The sequence below is a fragment of the Echeneis naucrates genome, chromosome 20 (assembly GCF_900963305.1).
Source record: "Echeneis naucrates chromosome 20, fEcheNa1.1, whole genome shotgun sequence".
Taxonomy (NCBI): Eukaryota; Metazoa; Chordata; class Actinopteri; order Carangiformes; family Echeneidae; genus Echeneis; species Echeneis naucrates.
This window is the reverse complement of record NC_042530.1, coordinates 7,950,180-7,975,691: the sequence shown is the minus strand read 5'-3', so window position 1 is coordinate 7,975,691 and position 25,512 is coordinate 7,950,180. Positions and strand designations below refer to the sequence as shown.

The 25,512-nt window shown below is 38.0% G+C and overlaps 1 protein-coding gene across 2 annotated transcripts in view; it reads right to left on the bottom strand.

Moving 5' to 3' along the window:
- The window catches only part of eya1 (EYA transcriptional coactivator and phosphatase 1), a 54,820-nt gene extending 34,700 nt beyond the window's left edge, over positions 1–20,120 (bottom strand). Inside the window, exon 1 of one of the 2 annotated variants that reach the window (XM_029528982.1) lies at positions 20,082–20,120. The gene's annotated coding sequence lies outside the window, so the exon portion shown is untranslated. Of the gene's footprint in view, positions 1–3,611; positions 3,659–20,081 lie in introns of those variants that run through there. The other variant, XM_029528983.1, reaches the window with a different exon arrangement.
- Positions 20,121–25,512: the final 5,392 nt, after the last annotated feature.

Below are 25,512 nucleotides of genomic sequence, written 5' to 3'. Positions count from 1 at the left end.
TTGCTTTCCTTATTTCAAGACCTACATTTCCAAAGGTAAATATTGTCCCAGCCAAGCTTTTAGGATAGATCATCTCAGCATGCATGCCAACTGACCTGACACAAATTATTTTCTCTCCTTCGCTTCATGTACCTGCTCTACAGGCTATCTGTATCTATCTATATCTATCTATCTGCTATCTATTTTCAATGGGAAGGTGTTGCACCTACTGCAAAATTTTTGGTTATGTATTTTTTATGTAGCCCTGATTAGTGTTGCAAATCAGACAAATCGTCAAAAAGAAAATCCAAGTGAAAAAGAAATATGTGAATAAGTTTTGTTTTATTTCCAATTTCCACTCCCTGTCTCATCTTTAATAGATATTAATTTTATAAGGGAAAGTTTACAGTCCTTTGGATTTTATAGACTATGTAAACCATGTGTTGTGAGTTACAACATTTGAAAAACAATGCCTTAATCAAAATCTAACTTTAAAACAACTAATCCCGACTTTGGCTGGTCAGCTGAATCCACATGGTGGCCCAGGAAAAATAAATCCACTCACAAAGAATGCAGATGCAGACAACAATTGGACACAGATGTGAGAGGAATTAGGCACAGTTTACAAAATGCTACACTTCACTTGTGTCTCTATATGTGACCAAAAAAAATAAAAAAATAAAATAATAATAATAATAATAATAATAAAAAGGGTTACCAACAAATGCAACATTAAATAGCTTGGTACTTTTCTTCAAATGTAAAGTATCTATAAAAAAAGAAAAACTGTTGCACCTTTTCGATAAGAATGACATTTAAAATAATTTCTCTAGACATTTATTTCTGAGAAAACCAGTTTGCTCTAATTTTGTTACTTCAGTACAAGTACAGAAATGCAACACTTATCTAAACAAAAATAATAAAATGGATAAAAAAGAAAGCACTTCTAACATTTTTATTTTCCATGTACTGCATATTTATTTGGACTAATCTGCTGCTGTGGGATGTTCATCACAGTCAAGCGCAGCTCACACAAGAGTAATGGCGACAAAATTAGAGCAAATGGTGTTTCACACACAATTTAATATTTTGCGCTTGTCGATATTTAAAAGTACAATTATTAACAGATGTGTTGTTTGTTGACGTGCAATTTGTCTCTCTCATTTGGTTCAATCTGACATGGTGCTCCAGCAATTCACTGAATAGCTACATTAAATCTGTTAATACTGTGCTCCTCAACCCTCAAAATTATTTCCAGAAGGCCAGTTCGCCTTTGAGGGGCCATCAAACTAGATTTAAGGTGCACATTTTATCACAACCTGCCTACCACCGTGACCACCACAGAATGATAAAGGCTTTACAGCACAGAGATGAAAGAACGTCAAGTGACAAATCTTAACAACTATATCCCTTAAATATTTATATCTTGTTATTCTAATGATCACAAATCTGAGATATCTGAGATTATCTGACTCAAATTATTATCTTTGTAGGGTAGGAAGGAAAGTCAAAATCTAAAATTGCTTAATTTATATTAACATTACGGAATGATCATGAAATACATTTATTTTTCAAATAAAATTACATTGTCAAGATCTATATACATGTAAAGGTACGTTTTGCTCTATTTGCAATCAAATGCAGTCCCTTTGAATTTGATTTCTGTTTAGACTAAAAGCGCAGCAGTTTTCAAATTATTTTGCACCACATAAACATATTTTCATTTACAAACAAACACGCACGTGGGTATTAGGGATTACAGGTCTCTAATGACAATCAACGGAAAACTTTAAAGCTCATTTCCTGCTCTTTCAGCCACAGGTTTTAGATCCAAGCAGTGGTCTGTTAACAAAATAACACCTCCAGTATTTACTAAACAACCCTGCACATTAATCAGCCAGTATGGGCTACTTAATAGGAGGTCATCTATTTCCTCTTTCTTTCCCTCGCGCTCTGTCTCTCTCTCCTCCTTTCGTCTTTTACTAACAGCAGAGTGAGGAAGGATCAATTAGCCCTCTCTGTCGTTCACCATTTTCAATCTCTCCTCTGAGAGAAGAGAGCAAGGGTTTGGCTGGCAAGGCACATCCATACGGAAGGTATCAGGCCTTGGGCAAACAATGCCACCGTCACTGTCGACCACTTTCTTGTACACACCACTGCTACACATGCATGAAGCTCCATAGCCAGGCAGAGAGACCCTGATCTCTGCCTGTGTAAAGCAAATACACAGTGTAAACAGCCCCAAATCAGCCCACTCATTATCTGTTAATTGGATAAATAAGGTCATTGTGTGAGTGAATGGCTGCGGCAGGCGCTCACACACACTTATGTTTGTCTACATAGAGCAGAAGCAACTCTGAAAGCAGTCTGGCTCACTAGCCTATCCTAACCTCTCTATTTCCTCTCTTTCATCTGCTAACACACACCTTTGTAAACACATGGGAAAGGGCAGGCATTTGAAAATGACAGGAACTAGAAGATGAAAAGGGAGGAAAAAAAAAAAAAAAAAAAAAAACTACTCACAATTTCAGAAAGATTCAATGCCCCAAAACACACACACACATACACACACACCACACAATTATTCCCTGACTTGTGATGTAAGCCTGTGATCTTGCAGACAACATTAAACCAGAACATCCTTCAATTAGAGGGGCTAGCGATTACAGAAGTGAGTCATCTTCACTACACGTGAAATACTGGCGAGCGGAGACGCCGCACGGCCGGGAGTCGGGGCCTGTTGTCTTGGTCAGATGCTGAGAGGCTCTCAGGTCTCCTCGCAGCATTCCTGGCCTCAGCAGATGGCATTAAATGTCAACTGCTTTAACTGTGTTGGTTTTGTTTGTTCTGCCAGTCCAAAACAGACTCCTGCAGGGACCAGCATGTTTGCCTTGTCCAATCAGAAATATGAACTAAGCAGAAGGGGATCCCATATTTATGAGGTAAATTTGGAAAAATATTTACGCTGATAATATTATTTTAAATGCTAATGAAGATGCCTTCTGTGTTATAAAAATATATATTTTTAGGATGCAAAACTGTTCATCAGCAGAAAGGGTGTAAATATATGTTTAAATTACAAATTACATTTTCTGAAGACAAAATGGCCATTTGGAAATTCATGAGCATTATCTAAACAATAAGGTTTATATTTACTACAACTTAAATTAAACTAAACATTCACCCAATTGCATTTCTGTTTCAGCTATTTATTTATCAATCTATGAAATACAGCTGCCATGTGAACATTAAACCCTTTATCTTTATTTATTATTATCCCTAGTCATTAATTTTAGTATAGCTCAAAAGTATTATTTCTTTCAATAAAAAGATCCTAGTCCATTTTTAAATCCAAACAATTTTGTTGCCCCAACCACTTTGACATGAATGCTTTAATTGAGAATTAAATTGGAAATTATATCTTAAACTATATTTCAATAAAATGAAAGAAATATTAACAAATACACATACTTATAACTCTCACACACATTCTCTCTCTCTCTCTCTCTCTCTCTCTCACACAGGCGCACACACACACACACACACACACAGACATACTCAAAATTAGACAAGACAATTTAAAAAAAGAGAACTACCAGATAAAGAAAAACAGGAATTTAAATCATACTCACTACAGTTCTGGTTGAATCCCTGCGTGTTTATCCCTTCCTCTATCTTCTTTCAAAAAAAAAAAAAAACTCTTCTACAGATAGATGGTTCAGTCCAGCAGAATGGACAGCAAACTTTTCTAAAAGTGGTCTTCAGGTGTTGGTAGAACCTGTAGCACAATAAATGTAAACTACAAGGTTACTTTTTCCCTTTTCATTTTACGTGTTGGAACCCATGGAGCCCTGCACAGTATCTCTGGAGACCCAGTCCTAGTGAGAAAGAGAGTTGTCCGATTACTGCTTCAGGCAGTGACTAGTGAGTGTCTGAGGAAGAGGGAAAAAAAGAGAGAGAGAGCTACGAAGAGGGAGGGAGGGAGGGAGAGAAAAGGGCAATGAATAAGGGAGGGAGAGGGAGGCTGCTGCTGTTTGAAAAAGCAGAAAAGTTGCACGGTGTTCTCTCACAGGAAGACTTTGGGTCTGGAGGAGGCACGCGGGAGTTGCGCCTCACACCAGCTCCCCATATGTCATTCACTCACAGCTTTAAGCAATAGAGCACTCTACAGATTGTATCAGTGGAGACTAAGACAATGAAACGGCATATCTCTCCACTGGCCTGCCTGTCCACTGAAACACTAGGTTCTGCTCACACACCCCGAGGGCCCACACTTTTCTTCTCCCCCCTTTCACTCTTGTTTTTGTTATGCTTTTTTTCCCCCACCACAAACCACATATTTTTTGCTCTCTTTTGTGTGTCTTAGGGCACTGCTGGATTTCTCTCTGTTTCTCTCCGTCACAGAGGGACCTCAGAGGAGTAAACAAGGGTGCAGGTCATTAGCTTACGTGATGGGGAGCCGGAGATTTAACAACAGCAGCGCGTCTCGGCTCTGTCCGTCTCCACAGCAGTCTAGTGGAAGTCCTCTGTCAACACATACACACCGCGTCTGTGTGCAAGGTAATGACTGCCTTCTGTCTGCTCCAGGTTATTATTTCAACTGTGCAAAGCTGCTACATGAGGCCATGCTGCTACTGATGAGCTCAAATGGTGATTTATTTAAGCTGGTGATGAGGCTTTTGCTTCAATATGTTATGTCATTTCATTTCTTTGGTAAAGAATATCAACTTTGTGTAATGAACGGCTGAAAGGGCAATGCACCATTTGAAATTTGTTTGATTTTCACATAATAAAACTGAGGTTAAAATACCAACTGCAACACTGAAAAATTATTTTCAAGGAAGAGGAAACCATACATTTACTACGGTAAAGAGGTGGTGAGAGAGACATAACACCCACAGCTAAAAGAGCAGTAGTAGTAATAGTAGAATTTTTAAGTGAACTGTTTCCAAATTGTACTGCATCATTATCCAGTCTTGATTACTAAACCCAGATTTTCCTTTTCATATAGTGTATAGTATAGTATAGTATGTTTTAAATCAAGGCTCCCATCAACCTACTAGTTTCACTATTTTCGTGCTAAACAACATTGAATACAATGCAGTTAGATAAAAATAACTCTGAGTAACATGTAGTTTAACTTGGAATTTAACTGCAAAGAGGCTATTTTTCTTTCACTTTTGCAAAAATTATATACATGCACAGTATATCGATATAGATATAGAATATTACAATTTAACTGAGACATATTAAATAAAAGAAAATGCCATTAAAGAACAATAAAATAATCTTTTCTGCAACTATAAAAGCTTTAGACCCTCCATATGTGCCAAATGGAAGCTTAACAAAAGATGGACTGATACTGTCCAACTGACATCAGAAATAAAGCGCCACTTGCCAAAAACTATATCAAGTAAGAAATTTGAGAAGTGAGTGAAGATTAAATGTGAAGCCGTTCTTTATTAAGGATTATCTTGATGGGACTCAATGGTCTTCATGTGGGGTTGCAAGGATGCCTGCCTGCAATTTAGAGTGAAGAGAGATCTACACTGTCCCCCACTGCCAACAGGTTATCTTCTCAGCTTCTCACACATGAAAATAGACTCACTTCCAAATGGCTGATTCTTTTTTTGTGATAAAGAATGCCGGATTAATCTACATCTAACTACAATCATAGGGCTTGGAAAGTTTTCGATCCTAAACTGGGGTGATTTTTTTCCCATTCTTCCTCAGAGGAGGACATCTCAGTAAAGTGAGTTTACTTATCCTGACAAAAATATATAAACAGTATGAAGGGAGCAGAAACGGCGTGACAAGGAGTCAAATTGTACGGATGAAACAAAATGCTAACACCCCAATCACACAGTTGCAATATTTTCATATGCATATACTGCAAAATTGTGTGGGTGGAGCTACTACAGTGTTTATACAATGTCACACACCGGGGAGATCAAGTTCCTTTTTTGACACAAGTCTCAGCAGAGCATTATACTCAAAACCTTCCAAGAGGGGAAATCTGAACTTGGGATAACTTTGGATAAAATAACATTTTTTATATGTTTATACAGGCATTACCAGGTGAAGTGCTCACCTATTGACTAGGGAGAAAACAATAATAATATAAAAAAAAAAAAAAAGAAAAAAAAAAAAAGAAGCTCTTAACAACACAAACCCCCACCCTCCAGCTTTGCCCCCTGACACAAGTGGGACATTAAGTTAGCTACATGGCAATTCGTCAAAGAGCTCTGGAAGTGCTAGGCACTGGATATTCCTGAGTTATTCAATGTGCATAGTTTCCTGTTGAATATAAGCAAGCTCAATAGAGTGACATATGCTTGGTAAAGCAAAACAGCACTGATGACCGAGGGAAACTCAAGATCACTTTGAATACTGTTCCACTCCTCCTCCGTTCCCACTGCTTGTGTTCAAATCTACTAACTCAAAAGCAACTTGCCCAGCCACAGTGACAGCAAAAGCTTGGGAATCAGAAACAAAAACGACCACCATCAATTGAAGACTCGAAAAACATGTTACTTTAAGTTTGAGATGTCTTTCTACATGCAGTAAACAAGTTTATACAATATAACGTTAACCCATCTATTTCCAAAGCTTTCCTTAAACGCTAGAGAAAATCATGGATGATAACAAGTTGTCACCACAAAAAAAAAAAAAGGGAAAAAAAAAAAGATTTTGACAGTGCAGACAGATAATTTTGAAGTCACTCAAGGTAAATTAGTAGCAAGTCAAGTGCTTTCATGTGGTGAATGAAAGTTCCAAGTGAAGCCTGAGTTTCTTATAAACAAACATCAGGTTGGCCCGCTTTGCCGAGGAACAGTGATAAAAGTAAACACAGTATACCTCAACATGAAAATACATTGGAGCTTTCCTCCGCAGAGAGCAAGAAACAAAGGAAATGGTTAACCTCAGTGGACGTCACAAACTTAACTTAAGAGAGTGACCTTACTGTTGTAGCCATCTTGGTTTCAAACAAAACAATGAGAACATTTTTCGAGTTAAGTGAAATATCTGTTTGTCTTGTGAATGTTTTAAAACAAGACAACACTCTTTTACAAAAAATTATAAAAGTAATTTCTAAATATTTTAATTGTTGATTTAAAAATTGTGGTCTACACTGACTTGTATTCAGTTTAAGAATGCTCAGTAGACACATTTATCACTGAATATACCATGAGAGACAAGTTGTACTTTATGACCAGTGAGGCACACCTGGTGAAAGTCTATGTGGACCCCGAAAACCCTCAGACAGACACTTTATAGCCCTCTAAAGGCCCCAAAAAACCCAAACAAGCACACTTTAGAGACCTATTACTCAAAATGAGACATCACTATGGCTCGAAGTATCACCACAGGCGTTATGTTTAGGATATATAGCCTGTTCTGAGATAAGTAAGACGAGTAAATTAGGTATAATAAGTCACTTAAATATGGTTTGTTTCATATGTATGGAGACTCATGTCTTCCTTAAAACCTCACCACAGATATCAATGTGTGATTTAACTTTCCTTATACTCGACTCAATATGCATTTATTTTAGGTCGACTTCACTTGAAATATAGATAATGTCTAAATCTTTACACCTGAGTGGAGGTCCAAATGACTTGCTAAGCTGTTACTGGTACATGTTTTAAATTTTGCAGAGTGATGAAATATTGAAATGCATTTGGAATAAATGTTGTAGACTTTAAAGATATAACTAGTTATGTGACCTAAACACTGTAGTTCAGTAAGAGGGGTTTCTTTTCTACTATTAGTAGGTAAAAGATTTGTGGTAGCGTTTTTATTGACTGAGGAGACATGAGGAAATTATGTAAATTATTTCATTTGCTACACAGACCACATTTCAGTTAAATAAAAATAATCAGCTATTTATATGGGTCTTTTTTGATGCAACGTATGGACTTTACAAATTTTAAATTAGAACTCCACCAATTTCCAACAAAATGATGAGTTTTCACGTTGTATGCATCAGCCACACTATATGATGCTGCTCTTATTTGCCTTTCTCCTCTGAAACCTCAAGTAGACTACTTCTGTCTCACATTTCAAAAAATCATCTTAAAGTTGAAGCAAATCTTCTGCGTGCCCTCTCCTTTGAAAGTAAATAAGAAGATGGCACAAGATAACTTTTCTACCACTGCTAGTCTTGTATTTAGCTTTTATGTCAGAACCTCCACCAGTAATGCCACCAAATCAAAATTAGCTGCACCCTAAAATGCCAATATGTTTGGTAATAAATTTTCAGCACCCCTCTTATGGCAGCATTTGTCATGACTGCTCCAACTGTCTGGAGCTGGTTTCTGACTTGTGCAACGCAGGCGGCCAGAAATGTGGCACTCCCCATCCCCTGCACAGCTGCCTGGCAGTTGGGCCCAGGTCAGCAGAACACTGAGGCCAGGCGACTGATCCGCTGGGTTCCAGTGGATCTGGCCCATGGGGGTGGATTGGAGTGGTGGCCATCATGGAGAACTTATGGTCAACACACCACCAACTCCCAGTGGGCTAGAGCACAAAATGCAGAGGTTATAGACATAACTACTGCAATGCAACCCCACCCCCTCTGGCTGACTCCATGTTCCTCCCAACCCCCTGAGTCACTAACCGAAACCCCACTTGTCCAGCCACTGTGACATTTGTGAAGCCAGGAGTCCACATAACAAAAACACATTAGGCAAATGTCTGGGGTCAAACGTCTGTTTGAATTGGATGGATGAAAGCCACTCAGATTGGGTCCATGCCATTTTGCTTAGTGACTAAATACAGTTACAAAAGAGGCAGTCCTGTGCAAGCCAGTGGTTTGTCTCTCTGACAGCATTCAAGTTATGGTTCTGTTTTTGCCAAGGGATGATACAAGAGCACAGACAAGGCTATTTAAGCCAGGGGTATTACCAATCAGCTATCTACCCTACATAAATAAAACTAGACCGGAAAAGAACTTATATTTAACCTACATCCACATTTGTTCTCTGAAAAGCAAGTGCAAGCGAACACAGCAGGGGTATTTGCAGTGATGAATGGGCACTGCCATTGGACACCAGTTTTCAGTATTTTTTAACTCCTGGGGTTTAACAGCTGGGCTTATCTGTCTACCAAGCCACCTTGTGCATGGGCACTTAAAAAAAGATGTAGCCCAGATTATCTAGGCACCAAATGTCACTCATTTTATAGAACAGCGGGAAACTTGCTGAGCAGCACAATTTTTCACAGCCCTGAGAACAGTGTGAAGTATTAGCAGCTTTCCAAAGTAGTGGATACCTCCATTCATGCTGGTGTCAGACAGATATGAAGCATGTGAGGTCCCAAAATAACCAATGGTATAATCACACTTTAAGTCTAAGTCAGAAAAGTGCCGATGTATATGCAAATTCCTTAGTCCAAAGTACCTCGTGGCAACTTCTGTGCATGTGTCTGGTACTTGTTGCTGCAGATGTCATGACTGAGGGAGACAGCCTTTCATTTATTGTTTTTACTAGAGTACTACTGCTGCACTATCAATATCCAGTGACCAGGAAGAGCTGTCCAAGTTACTTTACATTTGAAAAATTAAAGCCTGCATAATCCAAGTGAGGAAACCACTTACAGTCGGTCCTAAACCAGAGAAAAAGTAACAAAGCATTCAGGAATTCATTGGAAGTGAACATCAATTCTCTGTCGAGCTAGTTGCACTGTAATGTTAGTCCACTTTCTTGAAATCTCTGACTTCCTAATGCAGTTCATTTGGACAAGCATATCTTTGTGTAAGACATCAATAGAACCGACTGGACTCGATGATATGCCAACTTTCCTCTGTTTGTTTCCTCTTGATGTGTTCGGAACAGCAGTGGCCCTGTTAAAAGGTGACTTCCTCTATGAGGAAATGGAATTTGTAATGCACTCCTTACAGCACACTCTCCCTTTGTACTGTGTGAAAATATGTTTTATCTCATGTAGCTGGAACTTCTTACAGTCTCATATTTTCCTGTTATCTTGCTCTTTATTCTCCATATTGGTGTACATATAAAGCGTTCCTCAGTTTTTGGATGTGATCTTATGCTCGAGTTAACACTACTTTTATGGTGAAAGATTAATGATGGCAATAACAACAAAAAATAAATGAAAAAAATGCTCAACAAAAAGGTCAGAATTTAAAAGGCAGAGATGTTACACCACTTAAATTTTTTAAGCCAATTTATGTTATTTAAACTTGTTTTGCCAAAGCACAAAACACATATCAATTGTAGAGTTGTATTTCTTTTTAAAGCAGCACTCCTTGAATCTAACAGCTATCACAAGGTAGGCTGTACATCAAAAGTTGAATTTCAGGGGGGAAATAAGAGACAATGGCAGACATGTAATAACAACGGTGGTGTTAAGACCCGGCATGGAAGCAGAAAAAGTATTGACAGGTTATATCTATGCGCATTAAAGAGCTTTAAAGACAGAAATGATTGATTGATTGTCAAGGTAATGTATCTAGTCCATAAACTAAATGGATTCCTATTGATATATCACCTCTTTTAAAAGTCCATCTTATTCTATCTGTTGCACAGCATTCTTTAATCATATCTGTACACTAAAACCTGTCTTACTGTGTCTCCATTTGGTCAGCTATGCTTACAGTAAAATTTTTATTTCTTTCATTTGGAAATGCTTACAAATCAAGATCTTAACTTTGAAAACATTTTAGGGAAAATCATCAGCAGCTTAAAAGCATTGCGCTAATATCTGTGTATCAGAGATATACTATGTCTGGTTTGTAAAGATGGTGAGTAAAGCTTAAAGTAAGACACCAATTTTGAAACTGGAGTTAAATTGGCTACAGCTGCCAACTGCCTTAAGGGAGATCCCTTCATGAACTCTGTAATTGAAACCTTTGATAATAAATATACCTGTGAATCAGAGATAAATTATCACTTAAATATGGTGAATTCTTTGATTAACCTTTTAGTCGAGATACACACAGTGAGGTACGATCTAGTGACCAGTCTGGGACATCTGATGATGAGCATTTAAATCATCAGTACCAGCAGCTCTGCATTTCTTTATCTAAAAACACAAACAAAACCACAACAGAGAATGTCTGGTCATCCGGGGCATTGCCTCTGACTCCAAAATAAGCATTATATTTTGTTACAAGGATCTACTTCTGTCTTCTTTCATTTTATTTATTTTTTTGGTGGGAAATGTGGTTAGGGTTAGGGTTCAAAAATCAGCCAATCAATGTTCTGGTTGACTTTCAGTCTGTCAAAAACAACAGTGAATTTAATTCTTCGAAATAAATGGACAAAATAGTTTGCAATGCTTTCTGCACCTACTAGTACCAGCGAAACAAACCTATAAATAGCTCAGTAGCCTGCCATGGAAACAAACAACCGCTTCGTCTCGTATCGGTTACAGAAGTTGCAACTTTTATAGGTCACAAAAACTTCCAGTTGCCAAGGAAACAATGTGGAAGAATAGGGCACTTTTGGAACTGGTAATACCGGTCGGGGCAATTAGAGGGCCCATTTTGTTGAAAGGGAATTATCAGAGGGCTGGCTTGGGGTAATTGAGGGGTTTGCTCATTCACTGGATACAGACTGTTTTACTAATGCTGCACCTGCGCCAAGGCACCCTGAACAACTTACAATAGAAAGAAATGGCCGCAGGGGAAGTCGCTCCGTCAAAGGACAGGACTGATGGTGTAACAAAAAGCCGTTATCTGAATATTGAATACCATTTTGACTTTGGCAATATTGTTAATTCTGTAGCCAAGCTAAAGTGGAAAGCAGTGTATTTCCTCTGGCTACAATTGTGTTCAGAGAACTAAGTTTGAAATGTATTAGATTTCTTTAACAACCATTTAAGTTCATATCTTGTTCCATGCCTGCTTCAATTTCTTTATGTGCATCAGAATACATTGTTTGTTCACAAGCGAGGCGCTGCCAAATGTATTTTTATTGCAAAGAAAATGAAGCCCTTTAATCCTTACTGCATTTGTTGTGGACACCTAAAAATAATGCTACCACTCGTGGATTAAACTCTAGCTGTACCTATGACAAAAATCCTGTAGGCCAACCTGCATTCACAGCTGTGACTCTCAGAGAAGCCCGGCCCATCCAGTGCATGATGACTATGCAATTTACAAAATTACAAGCTAGCTGAAACCCTGTCCTAAAGAAGCCCCAAACTCTACCTGAATTATTAATCAACTATTGATGAAGGCCTGATAAATGTACTCGGCTCACCATCCCAATGACATTCTTGTCTCCTGCCCTATGCCACTGCTGATGCTCCCCCTGCCCATATGTTTCTGTCCACTGAAAGAAAAGTTCCCAAGACGTGAAATGTGCTCATTCAAATCAAAGAAAGTAATTGTTTTTAAACAACATATCGGCTTACAGATCTCAACCATACCACTATCTCTGCTGCCTGGGAACTCAAATAAACACACTTCCATGACAGCTAATTACAGTTTCACACTGTGTGACAGTCGACAATCTTCCTTTATTCTGTTGGCCAGCCACCAAAGCCTTCTAATGTGCTTACACAGGGGGACTCAACATGCCAACCTGATGGAGGGATAGAAACATCAGCAGAGAATTACAGTCATAATTTTGATTATATCTATGCCTTTAGGTATTATTAAAGATGGCATCAAGCTTCGTGGACAAATCTTGTGGAAAGAACAATTAATGAATTAATGACAAAAGCAGTGGATATTAAACTTATCACCATAATGTACATTATCAAGTGACAGTCAAGTGCTCCAGCACCCTTTCTGACTGACCTCTGGGGGTGGTTGTCCATATCTCCACCGCCATCACCTCTGGCAACTGCAGAGCACTTAATAAATTGCACCTTTAACAAAAGGAAAAGGTGATGAATTGAAAAATGTTTAGCCCATTCATGCATTATTGATGCAACCTCTCCCTTGAATCAGCTCCTAATAAATAATTAAAATTAATCTCATTAGGGGAGTTTTCATTATAGGATAACTTAATTAAATGAAAGCCCAAGGACCTCTGAGGGCCTGGAGCCACTAGGGCCCCAAGCCCTGCTCCTCTAATGGGTCAAGACAGGGGAATGCACTGGTAATGCACAAGAGCCCATACATTATTTAATAGATCCCACTCAGTAAGGACAGATCAAGGATAACGTGCCATCTTATAAATGTGTTGAGGGCATTCCAAAGTCCACTGCAATATATCCCAAAAATGAAACAGAAAAATATTTGTATTACACAAACAAAAAACACACACAAATGCAAGAACATCCACATCTACTGTACACTGAACCATGCCACTGACTTTTATCTGCGGATGTAGCTTTGGATATTCTTTGTCATTTTGTCATATTCAATGTCAAGTGGAAAATGCCTGAGCATTCGACTGATGGGAAAGATGGGGGTGTTGGATGAAGAACAAAAAAGACTTGTTGCCTTTTGCAGACATTACATTTCAGGTCAAATGTATTTCTGTTTAAATGGGGAAGGGTACAAGGTACATCCGATACCAAACAACAAACGATATCAGAGTCGAATAGTAGCCATTAAAGACCTTCTTGGCGAATGAGAGGAGGGGCTGAAGAGGAAGAGAGTATCTGAGTTTGTGCTGTCTCCAGGAGCACTTAAGCACTCTAATTATCACACCACAGAGAGGATGCACACATCTAGCTCACATTAAGATGACTTAAGCTGGTTTTCTGCCACCCACAGATCAGGTTCTTTGCTCTTCACATAAGCACTAAAATGAATAGCATCTTAAAGCTTTGACTGCAATAAAATATGATAATAATAATAACAAAAATCTCAAATGTAGTGGACAAAACAATGCCACAAACTATTAAAAAGATATTTGATTAGCTCTTCTTTTCCTCTTTAATTGTAAATCATTGCACACTGGATATGTCATGAGCAAAGTAGTATTGCCATTTCCCTGCAGTAAATTCTTATGGTGGTAATGTAAAATAAACCATATAAATCCAAAAGCCAGTCATTATGTTTAGTTGCTCCATTGAAGTTCAAAAATTCAATATTTCAAAAGCTTTGTGCTGGCTTACATTCTTACCACCATCCATGTCAGTCAAAACCACCAGCTCCTAAAAACATTTCCCTCTTAGAATTACACAAAATGATGCATAACAAAAACAGATTCAAGAGAATGTGTTGATCTTTATTTTTTCACAGCCAGGCCTGTGTGTCTTTAGATGAAAGCTGTTTTGGTCAAAAATATTGATAAATGTTATTAATGTTTTAATTTAAGAGATCCTTGTGAGTTCATTTGATCTTGTTTTCACACCATAATCAATCCATCATTTGAGCTTTATTAAGTAGCTTTGTGCATATCACAAACCGAGGCATTCACATGATATCCCTCTCCCTGCAACACATTTTCAAAACATGCCAAAAGTTTTGTTGCATTTCAAAATAAGGGCCCGATAATTATGCTCAAGGACCAGAGTTGAACCAAGTACTGGGTCTGACGAGTGTTAAGTGAAAGAAATTATACTACTTAAAATTAAATATGAAGTGCTAAATAACGAAAAACATGTGTGACAGATCCACATTAAAATGTACAAAGACTCACATTATGTATGCATGTCAGGCCTGCATTTCAAAGAGGAAATCTTTAACATAAACATTAGCATTTTGTGAAAACAACTGAGTAATTAGTTTAGGGTATAATAAGCTGGGGTAGGCACACAATGAAAGAAAGCATTCTGGCTTTAAAATGAATAAAAATTGATTGTGTCCCAATAAAAAACGAATTGGCGGAGTGTTAACTGGATTCCACATAAACGTCTGTAGCAGTCCCTGGCCGCTTTATTGTGTGCTAATGCAATAGAGAACACTTAGCAATAAATGCTCCTCTCTGATGAGCTCACAGAGGCTTTCCAAGATGGCCTGATGAAATTGTAAAAATTAGATTTGAGCTAGCTGCTAATGACTCCTAAAACAAAGGAAAATCTCTAAATAGAATTAGCCTGCCCTCGTCTTCTCTAAATACATCATATGTAAATTACTGTCATTTGGAGAAATATGCTTGCCTGGAAGGTAAAGCCTTCATTAGAGATCTCAGTAGGTTTGGGACTCAAACAAGAACTCCTCTAGGACATTTAAAAAGTTTGAGAATGAGGAGAAGGTTCACTCATGGCAGCAGAGACATGTCTAAGAAATCAATCGTTATTATTTTAGTAAAACTAGACAATTTTCTCTAGATGAGGACACATAGTAGAGGATATATTGCAAATGTAAGATTTTCTTTAAAAAAAAAATCTGTTTGTTTGGAATACTGTTCACTAAACATGCTTCAGCTTAGTTAGCCCACAATTTCCCTAAAAATACCAATATCTGTGTGAAATTTAGTCTGTCAATTAAAGGGGTAAAAGTCTGATACATTAGAGCAGCTATGATGAGTATCACATTATCCATCTATGCTTTTAACTTTGACATTAAGAGTTTGATTTGTGTTCTCCAGCAATTCAATTCAATTCAGTGCTTCCACACTAAGGATTATTAACTTTATGTCATGTGAGGGCCATTTTACCTCCTTGAAATTTCTATATATATATTTCTATATTTCCTCAGTGGCTATGTCTCCATACACTCCAAATTGCAAAGTAGATGTAATTAACTTGTAAAGAGTTTTCGTATTAATTGAGGTTTTAGACAAGACAGAGGGTAGACTGAAATAAAACTTTAATTTAAAAGAGATTTTTACAATTTGACTTTTGCTTTTATTTCTGTTCTATTGGCTAACTCGATTGCAATAAGGCAGTGAAACATCATTTTCTTTCATATCCATATTCGGACTAATGAGCAATCAAATTGTAACATTTTATGGACACTCCGCCAACTTCACAATTGTAGGTTCTTGTGGTTGCTGGCTGACTTACAGTAACTGAGTTACTGATCTACAATTTTGCAATTCAGACATTTATTTAAAATTTTATAAATATATTGCAATAATACGATACAATCTAGGACACTACAACAAAAACTTTGCTACAAGAGAAAAAAAATACTACAATAAACTAAGGATTCAGTCTTTATACAAGTTTACATAGTATGTTTGCAACAACTTCTTTGCCCTCTAACAAAACCTCCACTTAGCTACTCAATATCCATTAACATAACCCCTACTGTTTGTCTATGGCAGGAGAAAGAGGCATATATGACAACTTTGTAAGAATTATGCACCAATTAAACCGGATAAGGTTTGTTTGCAGGAGCTGTTCAACTGTTTCCTAATACAAACAGTGTCCCTGCCAGTTGCCTAGCTTCAGGCAACAGTCCCTGTCTGTTTCTACCAGGTAAGTAATTCACTTATCTGGGCATTGTTCTCAGTTCATCCCTGTTGAATCACATGGCTTTGCAATTAGATGTGCCCGGCTTTAGATAAAACCTTCACCAAATACAAGCACAGACCTCACAGGGTCCCCAAATAAAACCATGTTGAATATGTCTTGTTACCTGGGATATGTGACTTATCAATATCAATAATTTAAATGATTAAATGATGAAGAAAATAAATCTCTACATCATATAGCTTTCATTTCCATTGTTAGATCAAATGGGTGGCCAATAATGTTTAATCTAAATCAAATTGTGAGAAAAAGCTAACTATCCATGAATCTATTGTGAACTGTGTATTTTTGCTGGACGCGTGGATGGCTGTAATTGCGATTAAATTTGAATGGTAGTGAAGTGTGAGTGTTTTCTGATGGTCTGACAGGAGGATCATATATGAAGCAACAGCCAGACTGCAGCTGTGGGGTATTTCCACTACCCATAAGCACCTACTTATTAACAGGCTTAAAGAAACTCATATTAACTCATATCTGTAAAACAGTTACTGTGCTCTTATTAAACCAAAGGCCATGATATTGTCTGATTCTTTGTTTTCATATGTGACGTACAATATGTAACAATTACACAAGGATACGGCATGATTCATTTCTCAATCGTTTTGATATTGTCCCACACTAAAACCCTTGTTTGGTATCTTCAACATTAAAAGATAAAATTAATTATTTTTAATGTCAAAATTAATTAATGGGGCATTTATAATGTGTGCTGTGGGTGTCACATCAGATGTCTATGAATTGATAATCAGCCCTGATATTCTTGAAGTTAAACAGCAGATTACAGTAATTGAAAGTCCATACTGTGACAGAAATAACTGTTCTCACACAGGGGCTAGACCCACTGGTGCCTTTTGCTGTCTGTTGGCGAGAACTAAATATATTTTCTGCATTCTGAGTGGCATTCCACTTTAAAGCATACGTGCCAGTAGTTAACAGTGTATGAGAATAAATAGCTTTCTCAGCCAAGCCTTGAGACATGACAAAGATGGGTGCACATGTATGTTATTTGTGCATTTGTGGGCATATTTTCTAAGTATATAAGCAGCTGCAAAGAAGTGTCCTTGTCAGCATCTTAATTTTGCCTTTCCATTGTTATCACTTTACATTAGTAACAAGTCAGATAATCTGGTACTTATACATATTGACAGAGTAATAACCCTTCTGGTAGAGCAACAGGGCCTAGTTTCTAAGGGTCTTAACAGTGAGCCAGAATTATGTCACTCTGACCACCTGTTCCTCTGAAAAACGTCATTGGCCTTAAGTAGTTCCGGCAATCATCCAAAATGTGAACTTCTGAACCGGAGTGCTTACTTTCTCATTCGTGTAGAAACAGGAGGCGGCAGAGTGTAGCAACAGCCACTCTAATTTCGTGTTGGTAGAGGAAGGGTTTACATAAGGGATGTGCTGTCCTGTGCCTGTCACTCAATCTGCCTCTGATTGGCCAATGTACGATTGAGGCTGATGCTATTTCATGTCACCTAAAGGCTAATGAGAGATTAAACATCAGTAGCAGCAATGTTAAATATTGTTCCAGTAGGCCAGCAAGGAGTTTGGACGTGCATCTGTTGAAATAACCCAGAGAACATTTCCTTATTGAGTGAATGGAACTTACACACTCATTAGTGTAGGCTTATTCAAGTATTGGTTTCTTGTTTAAAATGAAGAATGAGTGTTAAAACAAATGTAAAAAAACAAAACGGGAGTTTCTTGTGATATTTGTCCTGAGTACTTGTGATTTACCAAGAAAATGCATCATCCAAGCAGGAAACAGGATTTACAAATTAAAACTTTTTCAGTTATTAGTCTTGACAGAGGGTCAAAGCACTAATAGCTGTGTTCACCAAAACTAATCCTTTCTGTGTCAAGGGAAAAAGCTTAATAGTTGGTGGAGCACAGATATACAGTGTATGTCTTTTAAATAAGAGCTCTAAAATAGCTGTGCAAGTACGGAAGAACCACACACAGCTGTTGCTGGTGTGGTGCTGCTTCCATCATTGGACGTTGTGCCAATTAGCATTTCTCCCTATTTGCAGGGTGTTTGTTGTGGAATGAAAATAGATGGAACTACTTCCACTGTCATGCAGCAATGTATTCACTGAAGTAGACATCAATTTATTTAAATTATTTAATTTATAACATACCATTCAACACACTTTTTGTATGTGATGAAGTTGAGTGAAACACCCATCATTTGCACTGGCTGCAGAGGACTTGTCCCTGTTAAACGAAACAGGCTTGCTGAGAAAAACCAGCCCAGCAGTGGTCTGCCATGGGGACCAGGGCAACCACCGTACTGTGGTGGCCTTGATGAAATCAGCTCACACTAAGGCCAATGTGCTGACAGTAGGGATCAAGGCGGTCAGAGTTATTCCATGGGTCCTGCTATTCTGTAAGCCAATGGCTGACCTGTACATGAGTCTCATAAGCTACAGATGCAGAATGCCAGTCTCCACACCATAAACTAGAGAAAATCTTAAAGTAATGTTTCAATTTGTGGGTGACCAGACAGACAGACAGGCAGGCCGACAGGCAGAAGAGGGCAGTGTTTTTCTTCATAGTTACACAGAGTGGATGGCAATGATAAATGTCTTAATCTAGCAGACTTGACTGAAACACCCTAGAAACCATCAAACGCTCTTTATACAACTGTATAGACACTCTAATATATGGATGACTGCAGAAAATAGTACAAATAAATGGTACATTAGGTGAATTCAAGAATGATAACTCTCTGTCTGAAAGAATTTATGTATTTCTTGTCAAGGCAGTCACTGTCCGTCCTCCTCCAGTAAAGAGTGGTAGCCACAGACCCCACTCCATTTGCTCCATGTGTGAAGGTGTCTATCATGTGTGAAACAAGCTATTTTTCTTCAGCTGTGCCTTTTTGACTCTGATGACATAATGCTGGAGAGACAGGGTGCAGGGGGAACTTTCCCCACTCTTACTTTTATACACCTATTTAAGAACAGCAGTCTTTCACACCAAGTTCAGCAGGAAGAAGTAGTAAAAAGAAATGGGCAAGCCCTACAGTATTTCATAATTAATAGGTAGCAGTGAGAGGAGACCGGTCCACGCTGACGTAAAAAGATCAACAACATATAAAAGTGATCTTTCATTCTGCAGAAAATTACGTGTGAAAAACCCAGTGCCATATGTTTTTCCCGTCACTAAAAAAATCATAGCAAATTTGAAATATGCATGCCAAGCTTTTTATAATCTTTGATTGCTGTGCTTTATTTGGAAGTCCTACAGAGCTGCGACTCTGCTTGCCTATACGATCCAATTTGTTACTGAGGTGGTCTACAGCTCATACCAGGTCACCACCTGCAAGCACTACTGTAAATTACTTGGTGGGCCTAATTGCCCATGTCCGCTGTATTACTATAAACCACTAGTGCTGTGCTAACTCTATTGTCAGGTACTTAATCAAGGCCACCAGATTTATTTCCTTGCACTAACTCAGGGGACAACCACAAGCCGAGGCCTGAGTAATTGGATCTTTTTTGCATCTAAAATTAACCACCTATTCTTAGTGAGAGCTGGGCTTTGGAAATGATAACAATAATGATATCAACCATTACCATATGAGGCTGTGCCTTTCATACAGGGAGTTGCATAATGCATGATAGACCCAGATGTTGCTCGGAATGACCTTACCTGGGGGGGTATTGTGCCATTATGCCAATCAAACACTACAACACTTGATCTGTCACAGGCCTGGAGCAGACTGAAGAAACTCAATTATTCAGTCTTCTTACCTCACACATTCAGTGGAAGCAACAAGCGCTATGTTAGTCCAATCCCTCCCACGTGGATCTAATGGAGGAAACGACAAACTGAAATCAATAACTTGAATTAAACTATGCCAGGTCTGTAAGAACACACATTATAAAGGAGAAACTTTTGAATGCTTTAATGCAAAAGGTTTTTTTTTTGACTGACAAAGAGGAAAGAAAGAGGAGTGAGAAACTGAATTAATTGTATAAATCTAGCAGTTCCATACTAAAGCTGTAAAACATTATGCAAAGAAATTTGGTGTCATTTATTAATTGCGTAATTTACCACATCGCATTTGAAAAAGTTGAAAAATAAAATGGCATCTGTATGAAAAATGTGATTTAAAAAAATTTATAAATAGTAAATCATCTTTAAGCAAGCAAGGTTATACCAAAAGTATACATTTAATATTTGATGATTAAATTTGAACATGTTTTTCATGTCTTTCATTAAATGATTGCATATAGTAGGTTGTAATATAACTCCAACTTGTCGGCGCAGTGGGTAAAGCAGTGCGGAGTGAGAAAAGAGTGAGCACTGAGAATGCAGAGGGGATGTGGTCTGTGTAGGGATGTCAGAAGCATAATGGCCAGCTGAGTCATAGGTTATAAAAAGCTGTCATTAGGGATTTCTGTCCTCAGCAGCTCATCACACAAGACCTGTGAATTATTTATTACGCTGGAAACTCAAGCGCCCGTTACTCAAGATGGCCTGGTTTCCTGCACTTCCCTTTCCTTGGGATTGTTTAATAAAAGCATAGCATTTAGATGTAAAAAAATTTTATAATAATATAGTAATATAATTTATACACAGACACACACATATATATATATATATATATATATATATACATATATATATATATATATACATATATATATATATATATATATATATATATATATATATATATATATATATATATATATATACATATATATATATATATATATATATGGTGTGCTTAATGATGCCATGTATGCAATCAAAGTATAATGAGCACTTCAAATTAATTCATAAAGGGGATTTTTATTATATGAATGGTGGGTGGTTGTTTTTATTTTCCTTTTTCTTGCCAAATACAAATCCTAATAGGGACAGTTTGGGTAGTTTTGGGTAAATGGCAATATGATATCAGCATATGTTATGATCTCATATCAGTCTTTTAGTGCTTATCACTGATTTGATGTCATGAGCAACATATTCCACAAATGTGAGGGGGGGGACAAAAAAAAAAAAAAAAAAAAACAACAAACCAACATTTCCCCTAAATCAGCTTCACTTCATTTTTCGCCTCCTTTTTTGATAGCAAAGTCGATGCAAATCAGCTCAGGCATTTTCCTCACTTTGTTTTGTTCTCAGTATATGAAAATGGTTAAAAATCCCATGGGTCAGTGAAAATGATCCTTCCACTCCAGTCGCCTGCACTAAGTCAGCCAAAACATTCCAGACTTCAAAAGGAAGCTTTGCCTACCAGGGCCATTTCAGTGTCCCAACCTCCATGGCCCTGGAGGACTTGGTTATTTGGATAAATTAATTTCTGGAGTCTGCCTGAGTTGCAAAAACAACCTCCTGCGTGACAGCAAATTAGTCTAACTGAAAAGCCTAGAAAACGCACAAGGTTCTTAAAAAAAAAAAAAAAAAAAAAAACTAAAATTTTTCTTTTTCTTTTTTTAAGACATAAAATCGATTTTCTATTTATTAACTAGTCAGCTGTGTTGAGGATTTTATACATTTTTATCTAGTTCAATAAGAAAACAGAAAACAACGTGGAACATAGCTGTAAACCTATCTGCTGCCAGGTGATGTGTTTCAATAGGCAACATCAGCACAAAGGCTGTAAAGCTGAGACTGTGTACAGTACACAGCTGAAAGGCTGTATGCCATAAAACAGACTGATGTAAAATTTTAACAGCTGTCGGTGGTATTGAAAAATAATATAAAACTGAAATCTCTTGAAGACCCAAACATTTATAAAAGAGAAAAATAAACCTGAGAGCACAGACTGTGAAAATGCAGGAGGAAAATGGTTATAGAGGGAAAATTATGCAAACAGATGAAGACAATCCAGAATTAATGGTCCGCAACATTTTCAGGCACTCCAAGAGCTGTCCAAGGACACCATAGGGGAGACTGCATGGCCCCAGTAATTGGAGGAGCATGTAACTTCAAAAGTAAAGAGAACAGACTGGAGAACTTTCCTCTGAAGTCAAGTCTTAAAGAAAACGTGAAGCACATGTACAGTACAGTAGGGAATCTGGTACATATGTGAATGAAAATTGTTCTATTCATTGCTGCAGACATGATACACTGCAGTATACCCGCTGAGCTACCACACTTTTAAAAAGTGAATGAATTCACTTTTCAAATCTTGAGGCCACAGCTGTTCCACCTCAGGTCAATGACTGAAAACACACATTGCAGCAAAAAGAAAGTAGGTCAAAACAAAACAAGATGTTCCACAATGTCAATAAAGACAGCCATAAAATATATCACTCAGAACATGTGAGATCACCCTTCGAAAAAGAAAAAGGAGGTTTACAGTTTGATGACTCCAAGTCACAATACATACACCATTTATGGTGTGGTGGGTTATGACTATGCCCCTCTCTCATTCATAAAATGGATATTTCTGCATATGAAAACCAAAGGTCATGGAACTGTCAACTAGTCAGATGATGAGTCAATTAGACTATGAGGCACATTGAAGCATTAGAAGATGAACGCTGCCAAACATCCACTTGCAGCCTTTCAAACATGAGATTTGTTGCTATTTTCTGCCCTATGTGGTTAATATCTTTTGAGCATTGTACTGTTGGTCACTGAGAACAGACACACAAAGCAAACATCACCTGTGGACCTGTTTAATTGCAGCACCACATGGTTTGTGCAACCATGTACCCATGCACTTATAGCATGAGCACTAATGAGAAATGAGCCAAATTCTCAGCAGTAATCAACATTTAACCAGGTGCATAAATATGACAGCCTCTTGGATTGACATTTAAACAGGACTACTGACATATAACAATTTGGTTCTGCAAGAAAAAGAAAAACACCCCATCAGTGGATCACCATCTTTACACAGTTTGTTCTGTGTGATGCTTACTCAGTACTGGACTAATGGAAGGCTTGCCTCTGCAACCCAGATTGTTATCATGATGGCATAACTTTGACATAATCTACACTTCTGTCTTGATGATGTGCTTAAGCTATATATCATGAAAATGAGTGCAAGTCAAAAGAAAATGAAGACAAACTGTATCACGTTGGAATGGGAAAAGCAGAGGGGAACACAATCTTTCCAAGGTCCTTTGGTCTGAGGGAAGAACACCATGCATGCTTGAGTCAATCCAACATACACTAACTGAGAAGTAAATGTCCATTTTTAACCTGTTATCCATCACTGTCAAATGCGGTGCACGGTAAAAAAGAAATAATTAGACAGAAAAATGACTGCAGCCTGGGGCAAAATGAATGAGAGTAAAACTGAGGTACAACTGCTGTTAAGGCAAACGATATTTTGATAAATGCAGCTTGCTCTACCTGCATAGCCCCCTTTCTGGGAGTGAAGGCATGTTATTTTTTTAATACAGGGGAGATCTGGGACAATACGTGTAACTTAATACAACGCAAGTGAAATCAAATTTTAACTCATTACTCTGGGATAACAATTTACTTTTTTTCCCCTGAAGTTTGCGAGGTAAAGCACAGAGGGCAACAAAGCCCAGACTTCAGAGGAAAGGGAAAGGCAACAGAATTCGCTTTACTGTTGTTGTTGTTGTTGTTGTTGTTGTTGTTGTGTGAAAGTCAGTTTCCTGCGCTTCAGCTAATTTATCACAGCAGACCGGCCCGCCTGACACAGCTGATCCAGCAGCTCTGATTCATGGAGCGCTATCTGCCGTACTTAAAGTGACTGCTGTCCCCGCCCATGTTGGAAGTGGCTCAACGCTACGCGGTCAATTCCCCCACACAAGTCAAACAAATAGGAAACGCGTGTTCAGAGTGTGGAAACCGTGACAGGCAGTAACAAAAACTTGGGGGGGGGGAAATTAGTAAACTAAAATGAAAAATGCTAACACGGCCTCGTCACCGTCGCCTACCTTTTACCACCGTGTGCGCGTCACCGCTGTCACAACATGCAACAAGTTCCCATCTCCAAAAAAAAAAAAACAAACAAACAAACAAACAAAAAAAAACAAGATCATGAAGTTTACATCTCTCCGCCTTGTCCGGGGAGGGAAACACAGAAAGTGACGGCGGAGGCGGCGTGGAAAGCCAAACGCCGTCCGACAAAACGGGCTGAGTGTTTCCGCTTCGGCCGGCGCAGTCCGACGCTTTCAGCGAATTGACGCGGTAAATCCGAACGCGTCCGCGCGCGCGTGCTCCCCAGCCGGTGTGAAATTTTGCGCGAGGAAATGGAGGCAAAGGGAAAGTTTAGAGAATCACAGACAACAACAGGATCTTCACTGTGTCTGACATTTATTCTGCAATTATCTCCACAATTCACCATTATGGGTAAACTTCGGAAAAATATTAATAAAAAAAAAATCTGGATTCACCAGTGAAATTAAGGTGGTGGTCATGTTTTTCATGGTTTTACTTGTAAATCATATCATGATGAGTTGTACTTGAGAGTAAATCGCTTCATCTCTCTGTGGATGTGATCTACAGCGCCACCTATGGGTCTCTAAACTGTCCAAGAGCTGCTCCTTCTTGAGGGTTTTATTCAGAAAGATCATACATATTTTAAAATAATAATAATAATAACACACATTTTATATTTTAATTTGGAGGTTTCCGCCCTTAAATCTCTTAGGTAGAGAAGAAGAAACTCTGAATCTAAACTTGTGAATCACAAAATAAATTTAATTTCTTAGACTTTTCCTTACTCTTAGATTATTAAATACAACTCTCTTCCCATTTTTCGAATTGAATGGTCAGTTAGAGGACCGCTGACTTTTTCAAACTACTCACAACACATGTGACCTGTGATGAGAGGTCAAAAGGAAGTATTGCTTTGGATCAAGAGGTCACTTGTGTTTAAAAAAAAAAAAAAAAAGAGTTGGTAATAATTGATTTGATCTTTCCATGTGTTGATCTCAGATGCAGCTTCTTTTTTGAAATGCATCTTCAGTTTTAATTGTCTTTACACTGCACTGGAGCGCATCAGAAAAAAAAATCTGTTTCTGTGTGAAAACAGTCACTTTTAGAGTAGATGAAAGTTGAATGAATGCAGCACTCTGGCTTATGGCCTTCATAGAGCAAGGCCATTGTTGTTCTGTTTCTTTGATAGTATCAACTCATTGGACAATGGTTGGATGGACATCCCTCAACAGCCCTCAGCAAAACATCACAAGACAATTTGGATAATTTGTTGCATCAATTGACTGTTCACATAATTACATTTGG